The sequence below is a fragment of the Papilio xuthus genome, unplaced genomic scaffold, assembly GCF_000836235.2.
Source record: "Papilio xuthus unplaced genomic scaffold, Pxut_1.1 DF826933.1, whole genome shotgun sequence".
In the NCBI taxonomy this organism is placed as follows: domain Eukaryota; kingdom Metazoa; phylum Arthropoda; class Insecta; order Lepidoptera; family Papilionidae; genus Papilio; species Papilio xuthus.
This window is the reverse complement of record NW_013531716.1, coordinates 5,400,509-5,417,512: the sequence shown is the minus strand read 5'-3', so window position 1 is coordinate 5,417,512 and position 17,004 is coordinate 5,400,509.

Here is a 17,004-nt window from a genome sequence, read left to right as displayed (position 1 = left end):
GGCGCCATAAAGTTTGGACGACATTAGACTATCTATTTAACAGTGGCAGAGCCCGCTTTAACACCTTCGCACGAATTGGCCCGGCTCGCCCGGTGAAATACCACGACCACACAGAAGACAGGCGTCAAGTGGAAGCAATTCCGCGTTTCGTCTGATGAGTTTGCGCGTCCCGGAGGCCTAATTTAGTCCTCTTTCCCTTCCCACCCTTTTTCTTTTAAGGAAAGGATGGGAAGTGTTCGTGGACTTTCCGGAGGTTGCATGGGAAGGGAAAATGTTTTCTTTCCTCCGTCGACTGGAGGTAAGCAACGCATATGCAATTGCGTGTGTCTATGGGCAACGGTCATTTCGCTATTTCAGCGATTTCAAGTGGCCGCTCGCTCGTTTGCCACCTTATTATATATATATATATCTCTACGTTCATATAATGTAACTTACTCGATTCGCAGTCACCGCTCGCTCTGTACTAAAATCAGTGGCTTTATTAACGTGTCTTTTGATTTAAACTCTTCCGCAGAGTATTTTTTTAATTAATTGCAAACTGATTTCGACATAGAATTTAAATAATAAAAGCCATATGACAGTACGTGATCTTTGTTAATAATGTTAATGGCCGTTGTGAATTAATGCGGAAAATTTCAAAAGGACAACCACTCTATGTATGGTTAAGTAGTCTGAGATTTTTAATTTTTTTTTTCAAAAATAATTTCTTGAAAAAATATATACTATAATGTTTTTTTAAATATACATGTACATTTACAAGTAGAGTTTAATTATTTTATTTTATAAATTGTCCTTTTTCTCCAGCTTGTATTTGCAACTTTTGAAGGAATAGAAGTTCACAAAAGCAAAGGCAGGCATGTATCGAAAATATTATCTTTATTATTGGACTAACAAAGAGAACAATGATTTTCACGCGTATGTGAAGTTCGAATCTCAGTCACCATAACATTTTTATACCTTCTTTTTCTTCTTAAATCTTCATTCGATGTTTTCGAGTATTTACTAAAATAAGAAAGTGTAAGATATAATTACATATGTAGTTTAAATTTAAATTTTTATAATCTTTACAGAGTTTTCTTCATATTGAAAGAAAATTACGCTTACATATAACGGCGAACAGCTAATACCAAACAACAAACACGAAAGAGTGGATAAGTGTTTGCCATATTTTTTGGTGTTTGCAGTTTGTGCCAACGGTCTGTGTCTCTGACGGTTTTTTAATTCAAAGTACATATATTGAATGATCTTACCTATCCGGAAAAAAAGTTCGCCAAGCGTTGGGATACCTATTGGAATGGATATTGGGTGTTTTTTTTTTACGTTTTATAAGCTAGCGCTTGACCACGATACCACCTGGTGTTAGTGGAGAATTGGTCGAAAGATGGTACGCGCAAGCTTAGTAAGTGCCTTATCACACTACTTTTGAAGGTCCCAACATCATATTTGGACGGAAAAACAGAGGCAAATTGTTCCAATCTTTTGCGGTACGCACAAGGAACGATGTTTGTAATCGACCTTTGGCAAATGTGGGTGTTTGGCAAACACCGAGCTTGAAGAGACGTAAAATATATTACTTTCATTATAACGAACGATAGAAGGAAATAACGAAAATACAAATAAATGAAATCTTTTTATCGTATATCGTAAAGACATAAATCGAATGAAAATGAAACAGTCCTCCCCGTACGTTCCTAGTATCTGGAGACCCTCATAAATAACGGATATTCCGCACCTGTCCTCGGAAAAACGATCCTGTGGCCGGGATATTACCCTTGTACTGACAAAAACAAAGGCTATGTCACCTTTAGACAGTGTACATCGTCATTTTGCAATCTCACTATTAATTTATTAACTGACAGGAAATTATAAACTGACCTAACTATATGATATTAAACTAGTGATTTTTTATCTTTATAATATTAAATTGTCAATGATTTGTACAATTCACTTTTTTTTATATATATCATAAGGCGGCAAACGAGTGAGCGGCCACCTGAAATCGCTGAAGTAGCGAAGTGACCGTTGCCCATAGACATACGCAATTCCTTGTGCGTTGCCTACCTTTAATCGACGGAGGACAGAATGCACAGAAAGAAAATATATATCACTATTTGCTATAATTTTTTATTAGGCTAGTTATAAAGTGACGAAGTTCACAATTTGCTAGTAACAACTACATAAAATACAGTGTTTTTCTTTGTATTGATTTAACCGACTCGCGGCCGTAAAGTTATCTTTCGGATACGTACCGTAACTTAGAAGTCGCTTGCTAGATTTATGTACCTGGCAGTTAAGTTTCTAACATGCCTAGGTCAGGTTCTAACGATTCACACAAAAGTAAGCCGAATAGACCTGTTATATGTAATTTTGAAATTAGAGAATCATTAATACTGTAACAATGCTAAAATAAAACAAAATAATATTAAAAAAAAGTTAAAGGATTCGATAACGATAGGATGGGGAGGGATGTGGAGTTAGCGATGATCAGGAACGAGAAATATTTTTAATCGAATCAAATCTCTATTTGTCCTTTAAACCGTGAGTTTTAAGACCAATGTTTAAAACATATAGTTCTGCTAATAAAGGCAGGGATGATTTTGGTCTCAGAAACCAACGGTAAGTCAGTTTTATTACCTTTAAATAACTACAATGAAGGTTGGTTTATTCCAAGTCTTTGACGGATTGGTAAAATAAAGAAACATTAAACATTTTATTAAAAAAATATATATAATATACTACTTTATTTATTTACAACATAACTCATTCAACGTAACATGAATACAATTTCAAATCGCAATATATGCGGACCTTTATTTAGAGCTTCTGTATGAATATAGAAACAGTTTTATTGAGATAATATCGAACATTTAGCATATTTTCTTTCAGGGCCGATATTATACAAAATGAAATGCTTTTATTCCAAATTTCAATATGAATTACTCTTTTGAGGTATTCCTAGAAGTGAATACTATTTACCTTTCTTCAATGGCCCTGGAAATTTCAATCAACCGTTCCATGTTATATTACCTACATTGATATGTCATCTTATTGGTTCTCAAACTCGATTTAATTAAATTATGTTTACTGAATTCCACCAGCCAAAGTAATACTCTACTTAATATAAGACATATTAGTAGTACAAGATACAAGTTATGAACAGACAAAAATATAGCAATTGTTAACTGAATATCACTCAAAATAAAGCGGACATAACCTACTTCTCAAGGATTCGAATCGCCGATCTTTTGTTGGTTGGTTTGAATTCGGTCATTGGGCTATTGTAATCAACCATGTCGTAACACAATCTATTATTCGTAATTAGCTATTATTAAATAAACACCTTATTTGTAAAACAACAAAAGTGTTCAAAAATATTTCTGTATCTGTCATTTTACTTGTAAACTGAAACTGATATGTTAAGATGTGTTTGTCAATCCAATTAAAAATATTAGTTATAGTGTTTATATAAAGAACATTTTTAGTGTTCCGTACCTCATAGGAAAAAACGGAACCCTTACAGGATCACTTTGTTGTCCGTCCGTCTGTCTGTCAAGATCCTTTTTCTCAAAAAGGCGTGAAGGTATCGAGCTGGAATTTATTAGTCTTAATTAATTAGTTATATTTGTAATTTCTACCAATCTAAAGCAATTAAACATTAATTTTACGCAGATTTTCTAGTCTCTTACGTCACACCTCTGTATCGAATAGGCCAAGAATAATAATTATAACATTAGTCATCGCGCTACTATATTGTAGTGAACCTATATACGGCCATACACGGACTGTATTGTGTAGTCTGTAACGAGACCTTCAAGCAACTGTTGAAACGACGGCCTAATTTAGTCCTCTTTCCTACCTTTTTTCTCTAATAAGGAAAGGAAGGGAAGGGAAGGATGCATGGCAAGGTAAAATGTTTTCTTTCTGTGCATCCTCTCCTTCGTCGATTAAAGGTAGGTAACGCATATGCAATTGCGTATGTCTATGGGCGACGGTCACTTCGCTATTTCAGCGATTTCAGGTGGCCGCTCGCTCGTTTGCCATGTTATGATATAAAAAAAAAACTGTGGTCCGGATACAGAGAACGACAATATTGAATAAGAAATGTATATGCGGACTTCTTGAATATGTTCGTATTACAATTCTCTGTCCGTGTACATATGTCTGAAAAGCTTTCGCTAGCACCGCACACGACGCGACAAATGAATACAATGGATTCCGATCACACAATACAGCAATTACGATTCCGATACAATACCAACAGTTATATTAATGTACTACAAATGCCTTACATCGAATAATCCATTCAATGCTCATTCAACGGCCAAGACAGTACGTGCCATCAAAATTCTAAATTGCACCTAACGCCTAACGGTCTAACAAACTGCTCAATATTCCATTCACGTTTCGCAATACGCCGATTGTAGCGCCCCCTTCTTCACACCAAATGCCTGCGGCCGTTTTATTCATTGACGGTAATGCCCCTTTGTATTGAATACTAGCTGTCGCCCGCGACTTCGTCCGCGCAGTATTAATAAAATGGCATATTAAGCCTATGTGTTCTTTCAGACTATATTCTACATGTGTACCAAATTTCATCAAAATCCTTTCAGCCGTTCCGGAGATACCTTCAAACAAACATCCATCCATCCATCCCTCCATCTATCCATCCGTATCCATTTGTACAATCCAAAGACATCCAATGAAACAAGTCTAACATTTTGTAAGTCTAAAATATCGAGAAATAACCTAAAAATAATATTTTTGTTAAACATGTTTTATCAGTGAAAACTTCCAGTAAAGCAAAACCCTCTAAGCCTTTTGTTACTGAAAGCAGCCTGATAAGTGTCTGACAACTTCCGACACATCTCTCGTAGATCAAAGACGCGTAAACGCCTTCTCGGTATAATGAAACTATTCGACAACGTATTTACAAGTCTGTTTCTATATTATATTTACCTCTGTACATATTTACTGTTAAATTTTTAACATAATATAATATTATATATCTTATATATACTCGTATGTTCTACTTCTTCACAACTACACTACAAGTCTCTTTGTGTTTGTCAAAACATTCTTTGTACACAATCTTTCTAATATTATAATTGCGAATGATTAGATGGATGGATGGATGTTGGTTTGAAGGTATCTCCAGAAACGCTGCATGGATCTTGCTAAAATTTGGCACAGATGTAGAACATAGTCTAGAATACATAGGCTACTAATTAAGTTTTTTTAATTCCGCGCGGACGCAGTCGCAGGCGACACCTAGTATACTTATAAGTAAGACCAAGGTACTACTATGTTTCCGTGGACGGGTAGTACATTAATTAATTAAAACGAAGCTTCCTTATTTCTTTCTGATTGCAAATCAATAGGCAACATCTTGTTCCGTACAAACAAAGCATCGAATAAAAATGACTTTGAGTATCGCTCCTCGACTTTTTGCGGCCGTAACCTACTTTCTCCTACACTTCCCGAGCGATGCCTTCCTTTGTCTACGGTATTGATTAAAAAAGACAACTTTGGGAGTATTCCCATTATGCTTTTTGAATTTTTCTTTAAAAAATAAAAAGAGTCAGCTGTCAAGGAGTCAGTCGGTTGCTCATTGTAAAGTACCTTTGATTTGTAATCTGCAAGTTCGGGTTCGATCTCCATAGTATTTTTAGCATAAATTTCATATGTACATTTATCCTATGTTCTATAGTCAGAGTTAAATGGCGTAGGCACGTGTTCTCGGTAGAGAAGCTGACGACGACAAGCAGTCACAACAACGTTGTTAGAGTTGAAGACAAACTTGCTTCGTTATAAACTTATTGTGACAAGGACTTAGTAAGCCTATTATAGTATTAGTGGTCACGTCACGTATATTTTCTATCAATAAAAACCTTTGTTTTTAAAAATCAATAATTCTGACTAGCACTATAATTTATTTGGTATTTTACGAAGAAATCACTGTACGCAGAAAGTTTTGTGTAAAATTCGCAGCATTACATCCGAAATTATTATAAAATCAGATGAAGAGCGTTCACATAATGTATTCACAACAAAGTAAATAGCCGCATGTAGTAGATACGATTGAAAAACATTTAATAAACGTAAACAGTCGTGTGTCATATACTATAGTTTTTTATTTCAAATAATATGCCAAGTATGTTAAGCATTAGCAACCTTAGTCTGGTGTGTTAACAAATCATTCTAATATTAAACATTTATATTAGAACGAAGAGTAAAGGTTCTGTAGTATTCACTCAGCATGCAAAAGCAACATACGATAGAAAATCGAAATCTGAAATTTATATTTTTAGGTATTTCACTTTCAAATTATTACAGATTATAAATGGATGTTTATTTTAAAAACACCAAAAAAATCATCACGAAATTGTGTCTTACGATAATTTAGATAATACCTATCGCTGAAATAAAATAAAATTCCTATAACTATAATATTATATTTAATTCTTATTATTTTGTAAATTGAAAGTTGTTTTGTTTACCAGGAAATAATAAACATAATTAAACAAAATATTTGTTTACAAGTAAAATTTTTTTAGCTAAAAAAAAACATTGTTTTGACTAATGTTACGAATAAGTGAGCGCTGCCCTCGAGTGCGCAAAAAACGAAAAAAAGTTTGCGCGGTTGGCCTTTAATCCAATCCCACTTAGCGACTGGCCGTACGACTTAGAGCCCCGTTTCTATATACTAAATACTATAAAATAACAACAACGCGTAAGTGCTAAGTTACTTCATCGAAATAGACACTAAGGGAGAAGTGTCTCTCTTTCTTTAGGACCTATTGGCATAGGAAAATAGTAGTGGATCTTGACTGGCTACCCTAAAAGGTTCCCCCCTTATGTTTAACTGTCACGCTTAAGTAAATCCAAAAATCCCCGCTTAGCCTCTCCTACTAAAACCCACAAGAAACTGCGACGTAGTAAAATATGCGAAAATTATGTTTATTTTGTTAATATTTTTTATTGATCGTTATCAATTTTTTTAAAAGCTTTTTGAAATAAAAACAATACTCAGTATATCAATACAAGCGTAAAGAAAATAACCTTTGAAAAATCCATTAGAATAAATCGATACGGAAAACATTTATAACCTAAAATAAATACGCAAAGTCGAGGAAACGGTCATAAATCTCCAAGTGCAAGTCCCGCCCGCTCTCTATAACACGAGAATATTCTTTAAAAATTCGCACGAACAATTTTTTTTAATACTATATGTACTGACGTTTTGTATTAATGTTTTATCGTTAGTTATACCTTCAATTTCTTTAAAGTTGACATCTGAGCGGTAAATAAATAGCATTAACATATCAAATTACTAATATTGCATTATATCATCCATGTATGTATTCGATGATCCATGATTACGCATCAAGTACTCGCATGTCCAATGTAGGCTCTTCACAAGTTGCTAATTAACGGAGGTCGTGAGAGCGGGGCATGACCAGTTAATACTGACCTATTTGTACAATTCAAACGAATGGCTTAGATTAAATTTTAGTCATCATAACTGGTTTCATTTTTTTTAACAAAAACAGAACTTTTATATGTCCTTGACTATCCCGAAATAACCAAGGGTATTTTGAAAGAGGTAAATTGGTAAATATGCGTATATATATGTATATGCGTCTTTAATTGCGTCATTTATCAATAGCAGAACTATGTTAGAAATGTAAATGTAAATGGCCTAATAATACATTTCGTGTATCATGTCACATTGAAATTAATAAATCAGCTTACACTGTCAGACACGAATACAAAACTTCTTTCAAAAACCAATAATACATCCAGTTTTTTACTGATGTAACTGCAGTGGAAATCCACTGTGACGTTTTATACAAAAAGCTTGATAGATTGTCATAAAATATGAACCGCCTTCAAAAGTAAACAATAACAAAACATCAAAGATCACAACAAATAAATTCACGCTTTCCAAAATCTTCATTTCGCGTACATTTCATATCGGCTTTCTCTTTGTGTAGTCAATCCATGTGACGTACAGAATGTTGTACTGTGGATTTTGACTGTCAAGCACATGTATTTAAACATATTGTTGTCCTTATTAATCACTTTAAAAAAACAGAGACAACGATTCTTTTAACACTGGCAGTTGCAGTATCATGCGACAAGATTAACATGTTATTTGTTTCGACTGGCGAGATTTGTATTGACATGTTGTCTCTATTTTTTTAAAGAAAATGTAAGGGATGACAATATGTGTCTACGTGTTAATATTCCCAGTTACGTCAACACCAGATATAAGTCGAGTATTGTTTTATATTCCAAAAGACATTCCATTCCCCGAATCCCTAGAAGGTAATAAATCTACCGCTAAACGTATGCAACGTTCGGCGCGTGGATACTCCGTGCTTTGTTTCCAATGAGTCCACACCATTGTAATGTGATTACAAAAAGCTGTGACGTAACACAGGATACGTTTACATTGTTATAACTCCGCTAACAGATTTATGGCAACATTAACATGAATAGAAAACCTTGGAAGTCTACGTAATATTGATGCCAAAGAAGATATGGTTGGTCTTTACATTTGCCTCTTCTGAAATTAAAAAATATAATAATTAATGGTCTGGCAATAAATTTTGCTTATATTGATACTGCCTTTAATCCCGTTATCCATATTAATTCTTTAATTTATCGCTCTTTCTGTAATTAATCAAAATTCGTTCATTCATTTCTTCCAATAATATTTTTAACTAAGAGTTAAGGACACACAATAACCCTTTATTCTATATTAAAAGTAAGATTAATAAAGTTTACTTTGGTAATTACCGATTGATAAATCGCCTATAACTCAAGATGTGTCAATCAACCTTTTTGCATTGTGATAAGATTGCTTTTACGTATTTCGCTAGTCGTGCCCTAACCGTCTTACACCCATAAAATAGTTAACACAATAAAATGTAACTCTAAATTAGCTCCTCGTTTTACAAGCAATAAATTTAATAGGCCCCCGCGCAGGGGGTCCCTAACGCTCCAAATTTTAACTCAACGACAATTCGGTTAGAGTGTCGCGCCGCGTGTGTCAAATCAATTCTGGTAATCAACTTTTTAGCTTTATTTACTAAGGGGTTCCAAAGAATATGACTTTATTGATTAAATTGTATTATTTTTGTGTAACAAACCATCATCTGTACACAATGAAAATGAATATAAACTTTGGAATCAAATAATTTAAGTTTTCTGTTTACACGTTTTTGTATTTCAATCTAAAAACAATAATCTTAATTTTGTTTGAAAATACTCAATTTTACAAAGATTAAGAGACCTCATAAACATAAATAGCACCTTCATTATTTATTGAATCCTTGATGGATATTTTGGATCACCACACATTTCGTTACCTCCTTTCACCTTCACCTCGGTATTTCTAAATTATAATATATTCTAAAATATGAGATCCATAAGAGACAGGTCAAAGACCGTAAGTCATGGGAAAAAAAAACAAAAGATAATTTTTTAAATTTAAAATTATATCAACGAAAAATAAACCCGCCAATTCGCAGATAAACGAGCGCGACGTAATTGAATTTGGAAAGTAATTTTCTCACGCGCTATCCATTACAGAGGATACGATTTTGTTTGTCCATGATACACCAACCGAGCCGACGGATTATCAAATTATAAAACAAAAGTTTATATTTATAAGAGGGGTAGACAGAGACCACAGTGACATCACAGTGATTTTGAAGGAAATTTTTAAATTACTTACTCGTTGTCATAGGTAAATTATCAAGTCATTTTTCTGTTAATTTTATTAAGCAAAATTTAACATCAAAGAATATTGAATTATCATCGAAGATTTCTACTAAATTTCAGATCAATTTTTTAACGCTAACTGACCGAAATAAGAGGATCAAATTAAATAAAACCGTTTAGGAACATTAAACATGTAACATGAATTCAGTAAAATACGATAAATTATTTAAGTTGAAAATGAGTGGCAGGCATACAAACAAGGCATAGGCATTACAAATTTAATGGAATATGATGCGCTTCCGCAAATTACCACAAATACACCCGCTATTTGCGGTCGCTCACAGATGTCGCCGCAAAAAATAAGCTTTTCGAAACTGATATCCGTTAATTTAATTATTCAGTGTCCTGAGCTTTTTAATTATATTTCAATCTGTAGTTATAATTTTTGCGAGTTGGATGTGTCATGTGACAATGGAATTTATTGGCCTCAACTTCAAGAAATTGTGCTTAATAATTAAGAGCGGTGAAGAAGTTACTTGAAGAAAACTTTATTCAAAAAGAAAGAGCAAAGAAAGTATGGATTGTGTGAAAGACGATATGCGTAAGAAGGGGATTAATTCAGATATGACGGCTGGTAGAAATGTATGGAAGAGTAGTACATACTGTGCCGACTCTCCGTAGGAATAAGGGCAGATTGTTGATGATGATGAAAGAAAAGACACACAGTTTTTCGATAACAATCTTGAGAATCGAACTAAATTCATCTTGAAACTATTGGCCTTTCACATCATAAACAGCTTTTCTCTACTAACAAACTATTTATTTAATTTTTATCCCCAAACCCGTTACTTCACAAACTTAACAGTGAGTTGCGAGATTCTTATAATAGTGATGTAATTTCGTGAAGCCGCCGCAACTTCCGGACAATTCTATTTGAATATATGAATAAAACTTCGTAAATGCACGATAATGGATACTCAAGCGAGCGTGAATGTATTACTTGCATTACTGAGACACGCTCCCGTGGATAGACATAATACTTACCGTTACATTAAACTATTAAAGAGATATAAGAAAACTTGTTCATAGCTACTGTAAGATTAGATGGCCTATGAATGTTCACATTTACTGAACGGGACATCGAAGTACCAAGAGATGAATAGATTGTGTAAGAGGTGACGTGGTTAAGAAGGGAGTAGCAACTGAAATTACGAATCATAGATCGTTTTGGAAGACGAAATCTTTTTTTTTCAAGGGAGCAACAGAATCTTCTAAAGATACCCTGCCTTCTAGTACAAAAAACTGGTTTATGCGAGAATTGTTTCACTAAAGTCCACTCGGCGGTCATCCTCAAGTGCGACTGATGAGAGTCCCGGGATGTCCAAAGGAACGCACCCAGTCTCTCAGCACAGGGCTTCTGCACGGCCCAGAAGAGATTGCCCACCCCCGTGTGCCCACATATATAGTGGAATTGGGACTAGGAGATGATAAACTCATAGATTAGATGTTGCTTTCTAGATGAAGTGGATCGAATTTTAAGAGCAGTCAGTTAAATAATCATAATATAAACAGTTCATAGTAAAAGAGGCAATCAAATGATGTCTGTTTAAAAATACAAACTTATCCCTGCCTTATAAATGATTTTAATGTTACTAAAACATTACAGTGTTATCTAAATGCAATATATTTCATTGCTCTAATAAAAGCGTACAAACAAAACGATCGCATAATCTCATAAATCCAAACGATCACATCCAATGAATCGCTTAAGAAGCTGTATATTTTCAAACTCGTATCTGGCTTAAAAGGGCTACAGTAAATATGAAGCTACATTATTACAAGCATTAGCGATAATATGTTACCCGTATAACGCCCACGCAAACCAACATATTACTAAACCTCTCTATCATTGGAACGTATGCGTAAAAAATACGATTGAAAATATCAAAGAATACGCCTTTCTTAATTTAACTCACGATAGCACAAAGACCTCACACGACTAACATACCAATCTTACTAATAATATAAATGCGAATGTTTAGATGGATAGATGTTTCTTTGAAGGTATCTCCAGAAGGCTGAACGGCTCCCGCTGAAATTTGGAATACATATAGAACATAGTCAGAAAGCATTCGCTTCGAATCGATTCCATAGCGAACTTCAAATATGTATGGAACTGACGTGCGTGATCACGTGACTTATCGAAAGTTATTGTCGGTTCTATACATTTTTTAAATTCGTAATGGAATCGCTTCGTAGCTAATGCACTTTGTCTAACCCTCCTGGAAGAACACATAGACTACTATTTTTTTTTTAATTCCGCGCGGACGGAGTTACGATATACAGGAGTAGTCAGTTGTAACGGCTTTTGCATAGTTTGCAAAACAAACGACGTCCATACTTCTTTATTTCATCCCATTAATTCTTGCGGAGTATTTTTTAAATCTATGCCAAATAACGAGATCCCTTTAGTCGTCAGAGATAACTTGTAACAAAAATCCATCCATCATCAATAATATTAGTTCTTACTAAGTAGTAGTTTAAACAAATTCGTATATGGAAAACTGGGAAGAAAAGGCTTTCGACTTTTGTTAGTAAAAATTATGCTCACCAAAGCAGCTTTAACTAAAATACGTGCAGAAAAAATATCTTTTTACATATCAAAGGAGTTCTTTTTACCTTCGGAAATGAATCATTACCGCTTCTCTAGCATATAAAATTGAAAGATAAATATATTTCGCCTTTGTAAGCAATATTTCATACAAGTTTTAACTTTTAAAAGTTACATTTTCTCTAGGCGCTAATTTAATTATATTTATCTCTTCCTAGATCTTACTTCTTACTAATATTATAAATGCGAATGTTTAAATGGATAGATGGATGTTGGTTTCAAGGTATCTCCGGGGCAGCTGAACGGATTTTGATGAAACTTGGCACACATGTAAAACATATTCTGGAAGAATACATAGGCTACTTATTACGATTTTTTTTTATTTCGCGCGCATGCAGTCGCGGGCGACAGCTAATTGGCAATAAAAGTACGACAGTCGTGAATTCGATGATCTGATATACAATATTAGGTCATAGACATAAAAAGCAATGTCAACACTATTACTTCAATTTTATTTATTTCATCAACAAGCAATTATTTGCTTAAATATCTATTAATTTAATTGAATAACTAAAAGATTATCTTGATGAACATAACATGTTTATCTCTTTATGTTTCAAAACGAGGTTATTGACTTATAAATTCTCACAGATTAAACATAGATAGTATTTGTCTTTTAAATGTAAAATGTCACGTATAACAATATTGCGGGTAATTTGTGAAATACAATTGTTACATTACGCGGGTCTTAACCTCAGTTATCGTTCGCTTAAATTAACTATTATACAAAATAACTCGCTAGATTACTCGTTATTTTATTTTTTGCTCTGTTTTCAACTATCTCGCCCATCTTAATTGAGTCAATGAATTTAAATTAGACAACATGCTTCCCAAGCGAACTATCCACGTTTACTGAGCACGTAGCAATTGACATTCCTTTGTTTTTCATTCTCCTAGATCCTGTAAAAATCATAGAGGATATTGAAAATAAACCTAAGAAGCTGTTTTATGTTTAAATTTTTTTCTTTATCTTGAAGCCAATACGTGTGCACTTTTCTATTATAACAAATGTTAGTGAGAAAACGGGGTTATTCAACCAGGTAACCAATTAGTCTGAAAAATGATTTATTTTGTCTAATAAAGGAAAATTTATACAGGTAAAGATACAAAATGAATTTTAGATATAGTAAATAAGTTGATTTAAAATCTTTTACGGGATTCCAAAATTTTCTCCTTTAAGAAATTATATTTAAGTATAATATAACTAAAGGGTACTAATTAAAGTGCTTCTAAGTAAAAATGTAATATAGAGCATTACTCGTGAGGTACAAAAATGGAAGCGTTTGCAATATGAAAATATTTGAAAAAGCCACACTCGTGTATGTCCAAGTATTGATACTCATCTGCCAATTTTAGCAGAATCGTTCAACTATTTCAATAATATTAATATTCTCTAAATATTACTTTTGGCTAGAGTCCAAAATTTGTTAAATCCAGCTACATAATATAACCTCTTTTTGGTAAACTCCTTATATTATTTCGAAAGTAAAAAACAATATTTTTTTTCTATTGCATTGCTTGTTTTTACATTATTGATGTTTATAATATGTATAGAAAATTATTTAAGCAAATTTTGGTTCTAAATATCTAAAACATAAACCAATCTAGTGTATTATTGCAGAAAATCTGTGAACCGTAACTCTACAAACTAACTTTGAACAAGTTTTAGCCAATATAAACAGGTTACTTATCCATACACGTACAACAGATACGTTGAAAATCGTTCCGTGCAGTCTTCAGTTTAGATTGTCGGTGCAAGGAAATAACTTCCCATAGAAACAAGTTAAAGACGTAGAATAGTAGCGTTAGAAATGCAACGCAATCTTATACCTAGAACCTAGATCAACTGAAAATAATCAAGGTGTAAAATTATTAGTATAAGTAAGCTCTTAGTTAAATAAGGAAACCAGTAATTATGGAATTTATTTATTCTTTTGTCATGGTTCTGGAACAACTTTGCTATCTTGCTAAAATTCTCTACGCTGAATTGCTTACTCTACTGGTATTCCATTAGTGAAAATATAAAAAAAAAATAGGTTTTTTTTTAGGTTATAAATGATTAAACATATTGAAAAAGACTTGACACTTGAAAGATTACATTTCTGTGTATATATACGGCATTACCATAACGTTTGTAATCTTGTGATTAAGTGAGACATTCCATTACACTAAGTAAAATTGAAGTAGTAAAAATACTGTTTTAGAATATTAAATGACACGCGTACAACGCCTGCCATATTACCATCAAGTTAGGCATTTTTGATTAATTCATAGTGTACATTAACATAGTAATAGCAAAGAATACAAAGTCAAGAAATTTGTGTATTGAAATTCAGTCAGCAAGATTGAATATATTCAAAGATTTAATGTATGACATATTTCCAGAGTTATATAGTACAACTAGCGGACCCGACAAACGTTGTCTGACAATTTGACACTGCGGTGGTAGCGCCGTCTGTCGGATCCAATGTAAAACATTCCAAAATCAACAACTACTAATAAATTAAAAATTAATTAAAAAAACATTGTCCAGCGGACAAAATTGTGAATCTAAACCATTCCCAGATCCCCTTGAACACACACAAAAAATTTCATCAAAATCGGTCCAGTCGTTTGAGAGTTCAGTGACATACACACTTACAGAAGAATTATATATATATATATATAAAGATAGCAACATAGTAATCGATACATGATTGGGTTATTAATAATTTGTTTAAAATCGAACTATATCAATCATACTAGCTGTCAGCCGCGAGTCCGTCCGTGTGGAAATAAATAAAACTTATAATAATAAGTAGCCTATCTGTTCTTACACAATATGTTCTACATGTATGCCAAATTTCAGCTAGATCCATTCAGCCGAGATACCTTCAAACATCCATCCATCCATCTAAACATATAAGATGACATTTAAAGCACCCATTTTATTGTCTTATAGGATCCATATCAGTTTTTATACTTACTTTTTTCTTATTTACACCAATGCTGCTTTCTCCTTATTGTTGTTAAAGTTAGCAATATATACTACTAGAAAACAAGTCAAATCGTATAAATGCTATTAAAGCTCTCTTTAATCTCAGTAACGATGTGAAAAGTACATAAGACCTAATTCACATAATAACACTGAAGCGGATAAACAATGTTATTAAAAATATCAGCTCTGAAGTGCTGTTACAGAGAAAGCTGTAGCTGCTAAATAATCCACTTAACGTACGCGTTAGCGTAAAATGAATCTTAACATTAAGGAATACAGTTCAAAATAATATGTCAGAAGATATCAAACAAATCCAAATGGCACTTTGTAAGTAAATGTGAGTAATGCGTGCCGGAATCGTTCCACATTATTACCAGAGTCTTTACGCCTACCTTCTATCTCAGATTGAGGCACAGACGTATATTCGAGTGGGCGGAACTCACCTACTCTTGTCCGTTATTCAAACAGACCACTCCACTCACTTTTACAGATAATAACTCTATCTAATAAATCGTTTAGCATCGTAGCAGTCATAGTGATGTCTTATCGATAGTCTTTATATTCATCGGACAAAGAGAAAAACATACAACACTAATCTAGATGAATGAATTATATTAAGGCAATTTTACGGTGTACTTACATAAGAATATGTTATCACTTAGAAAAGTGTTAATAACAATAATAATTATTGGATTAATTATAATATTCGAAGGAATAATTCAACTATTGTAAAAGATCTCAAAACATTGACCCATAATACGAATATTATTTAACAAGTTGTTCTCAAATTTCAGACTCACGTTTATTGTACTCACCATCTTGTATGTTAAACCACATGACATATCAGTTTTTTTTTAATATTAAGTTTAAACCGTATATAATCAGTTACATATACAAAGTTTTTTTCTATACTAAACAGTACTGGTATAGTTGCAATACTGATGGGTTACTAATCGATTTTTTATACGATGAAATATGAAATCAAATCTACAGAAATTATTATATTATACGTTTAATAGAAATCGAGACAAATTATTTCTTATTCTGATCAGTCTCGTAATCCAAAAAATTAATAGAAGCTACACAAAAAATAACACTTTCAACAAAATAAAATATTCAAGTCATAATCGAATTACGACGATATCGATTTACTTGATACCGATACCAAATGTACAGCAAAGTGACATATCGTGTTACATTTCTGTTCTACACTGAATATAAAACAGTTTCGAATAAGTAATAGGCGCATGACCCGACCGCATTCGGTCAATAACAATCACCTATTGGGTACAAATATCGAATGCTGAGTCCAAAAACTCTGAGTAGTATAATCAATGGAGGAGATTACTTAATCAATTTGCATTCACAAATAAAAAACTTACAATTCAACGATGTTAAAAATACTATGAATGAACTATATATTTATTGAAATTTTAATGGCGGACTCGTCTGAATTTCTGTTTACAAAACCCAGCTGTACTATCAGCTCTGCATCGTAAAAACAAAATTGGAAACGGAATAAAACATGAATTTCTGATATCTACACACTTTTGAAAGCTTACATTTTAAATTAAAATAAGGAAAGGACTGGAATAAAACAATGTGTTCACTTATAAACTTTTTAATC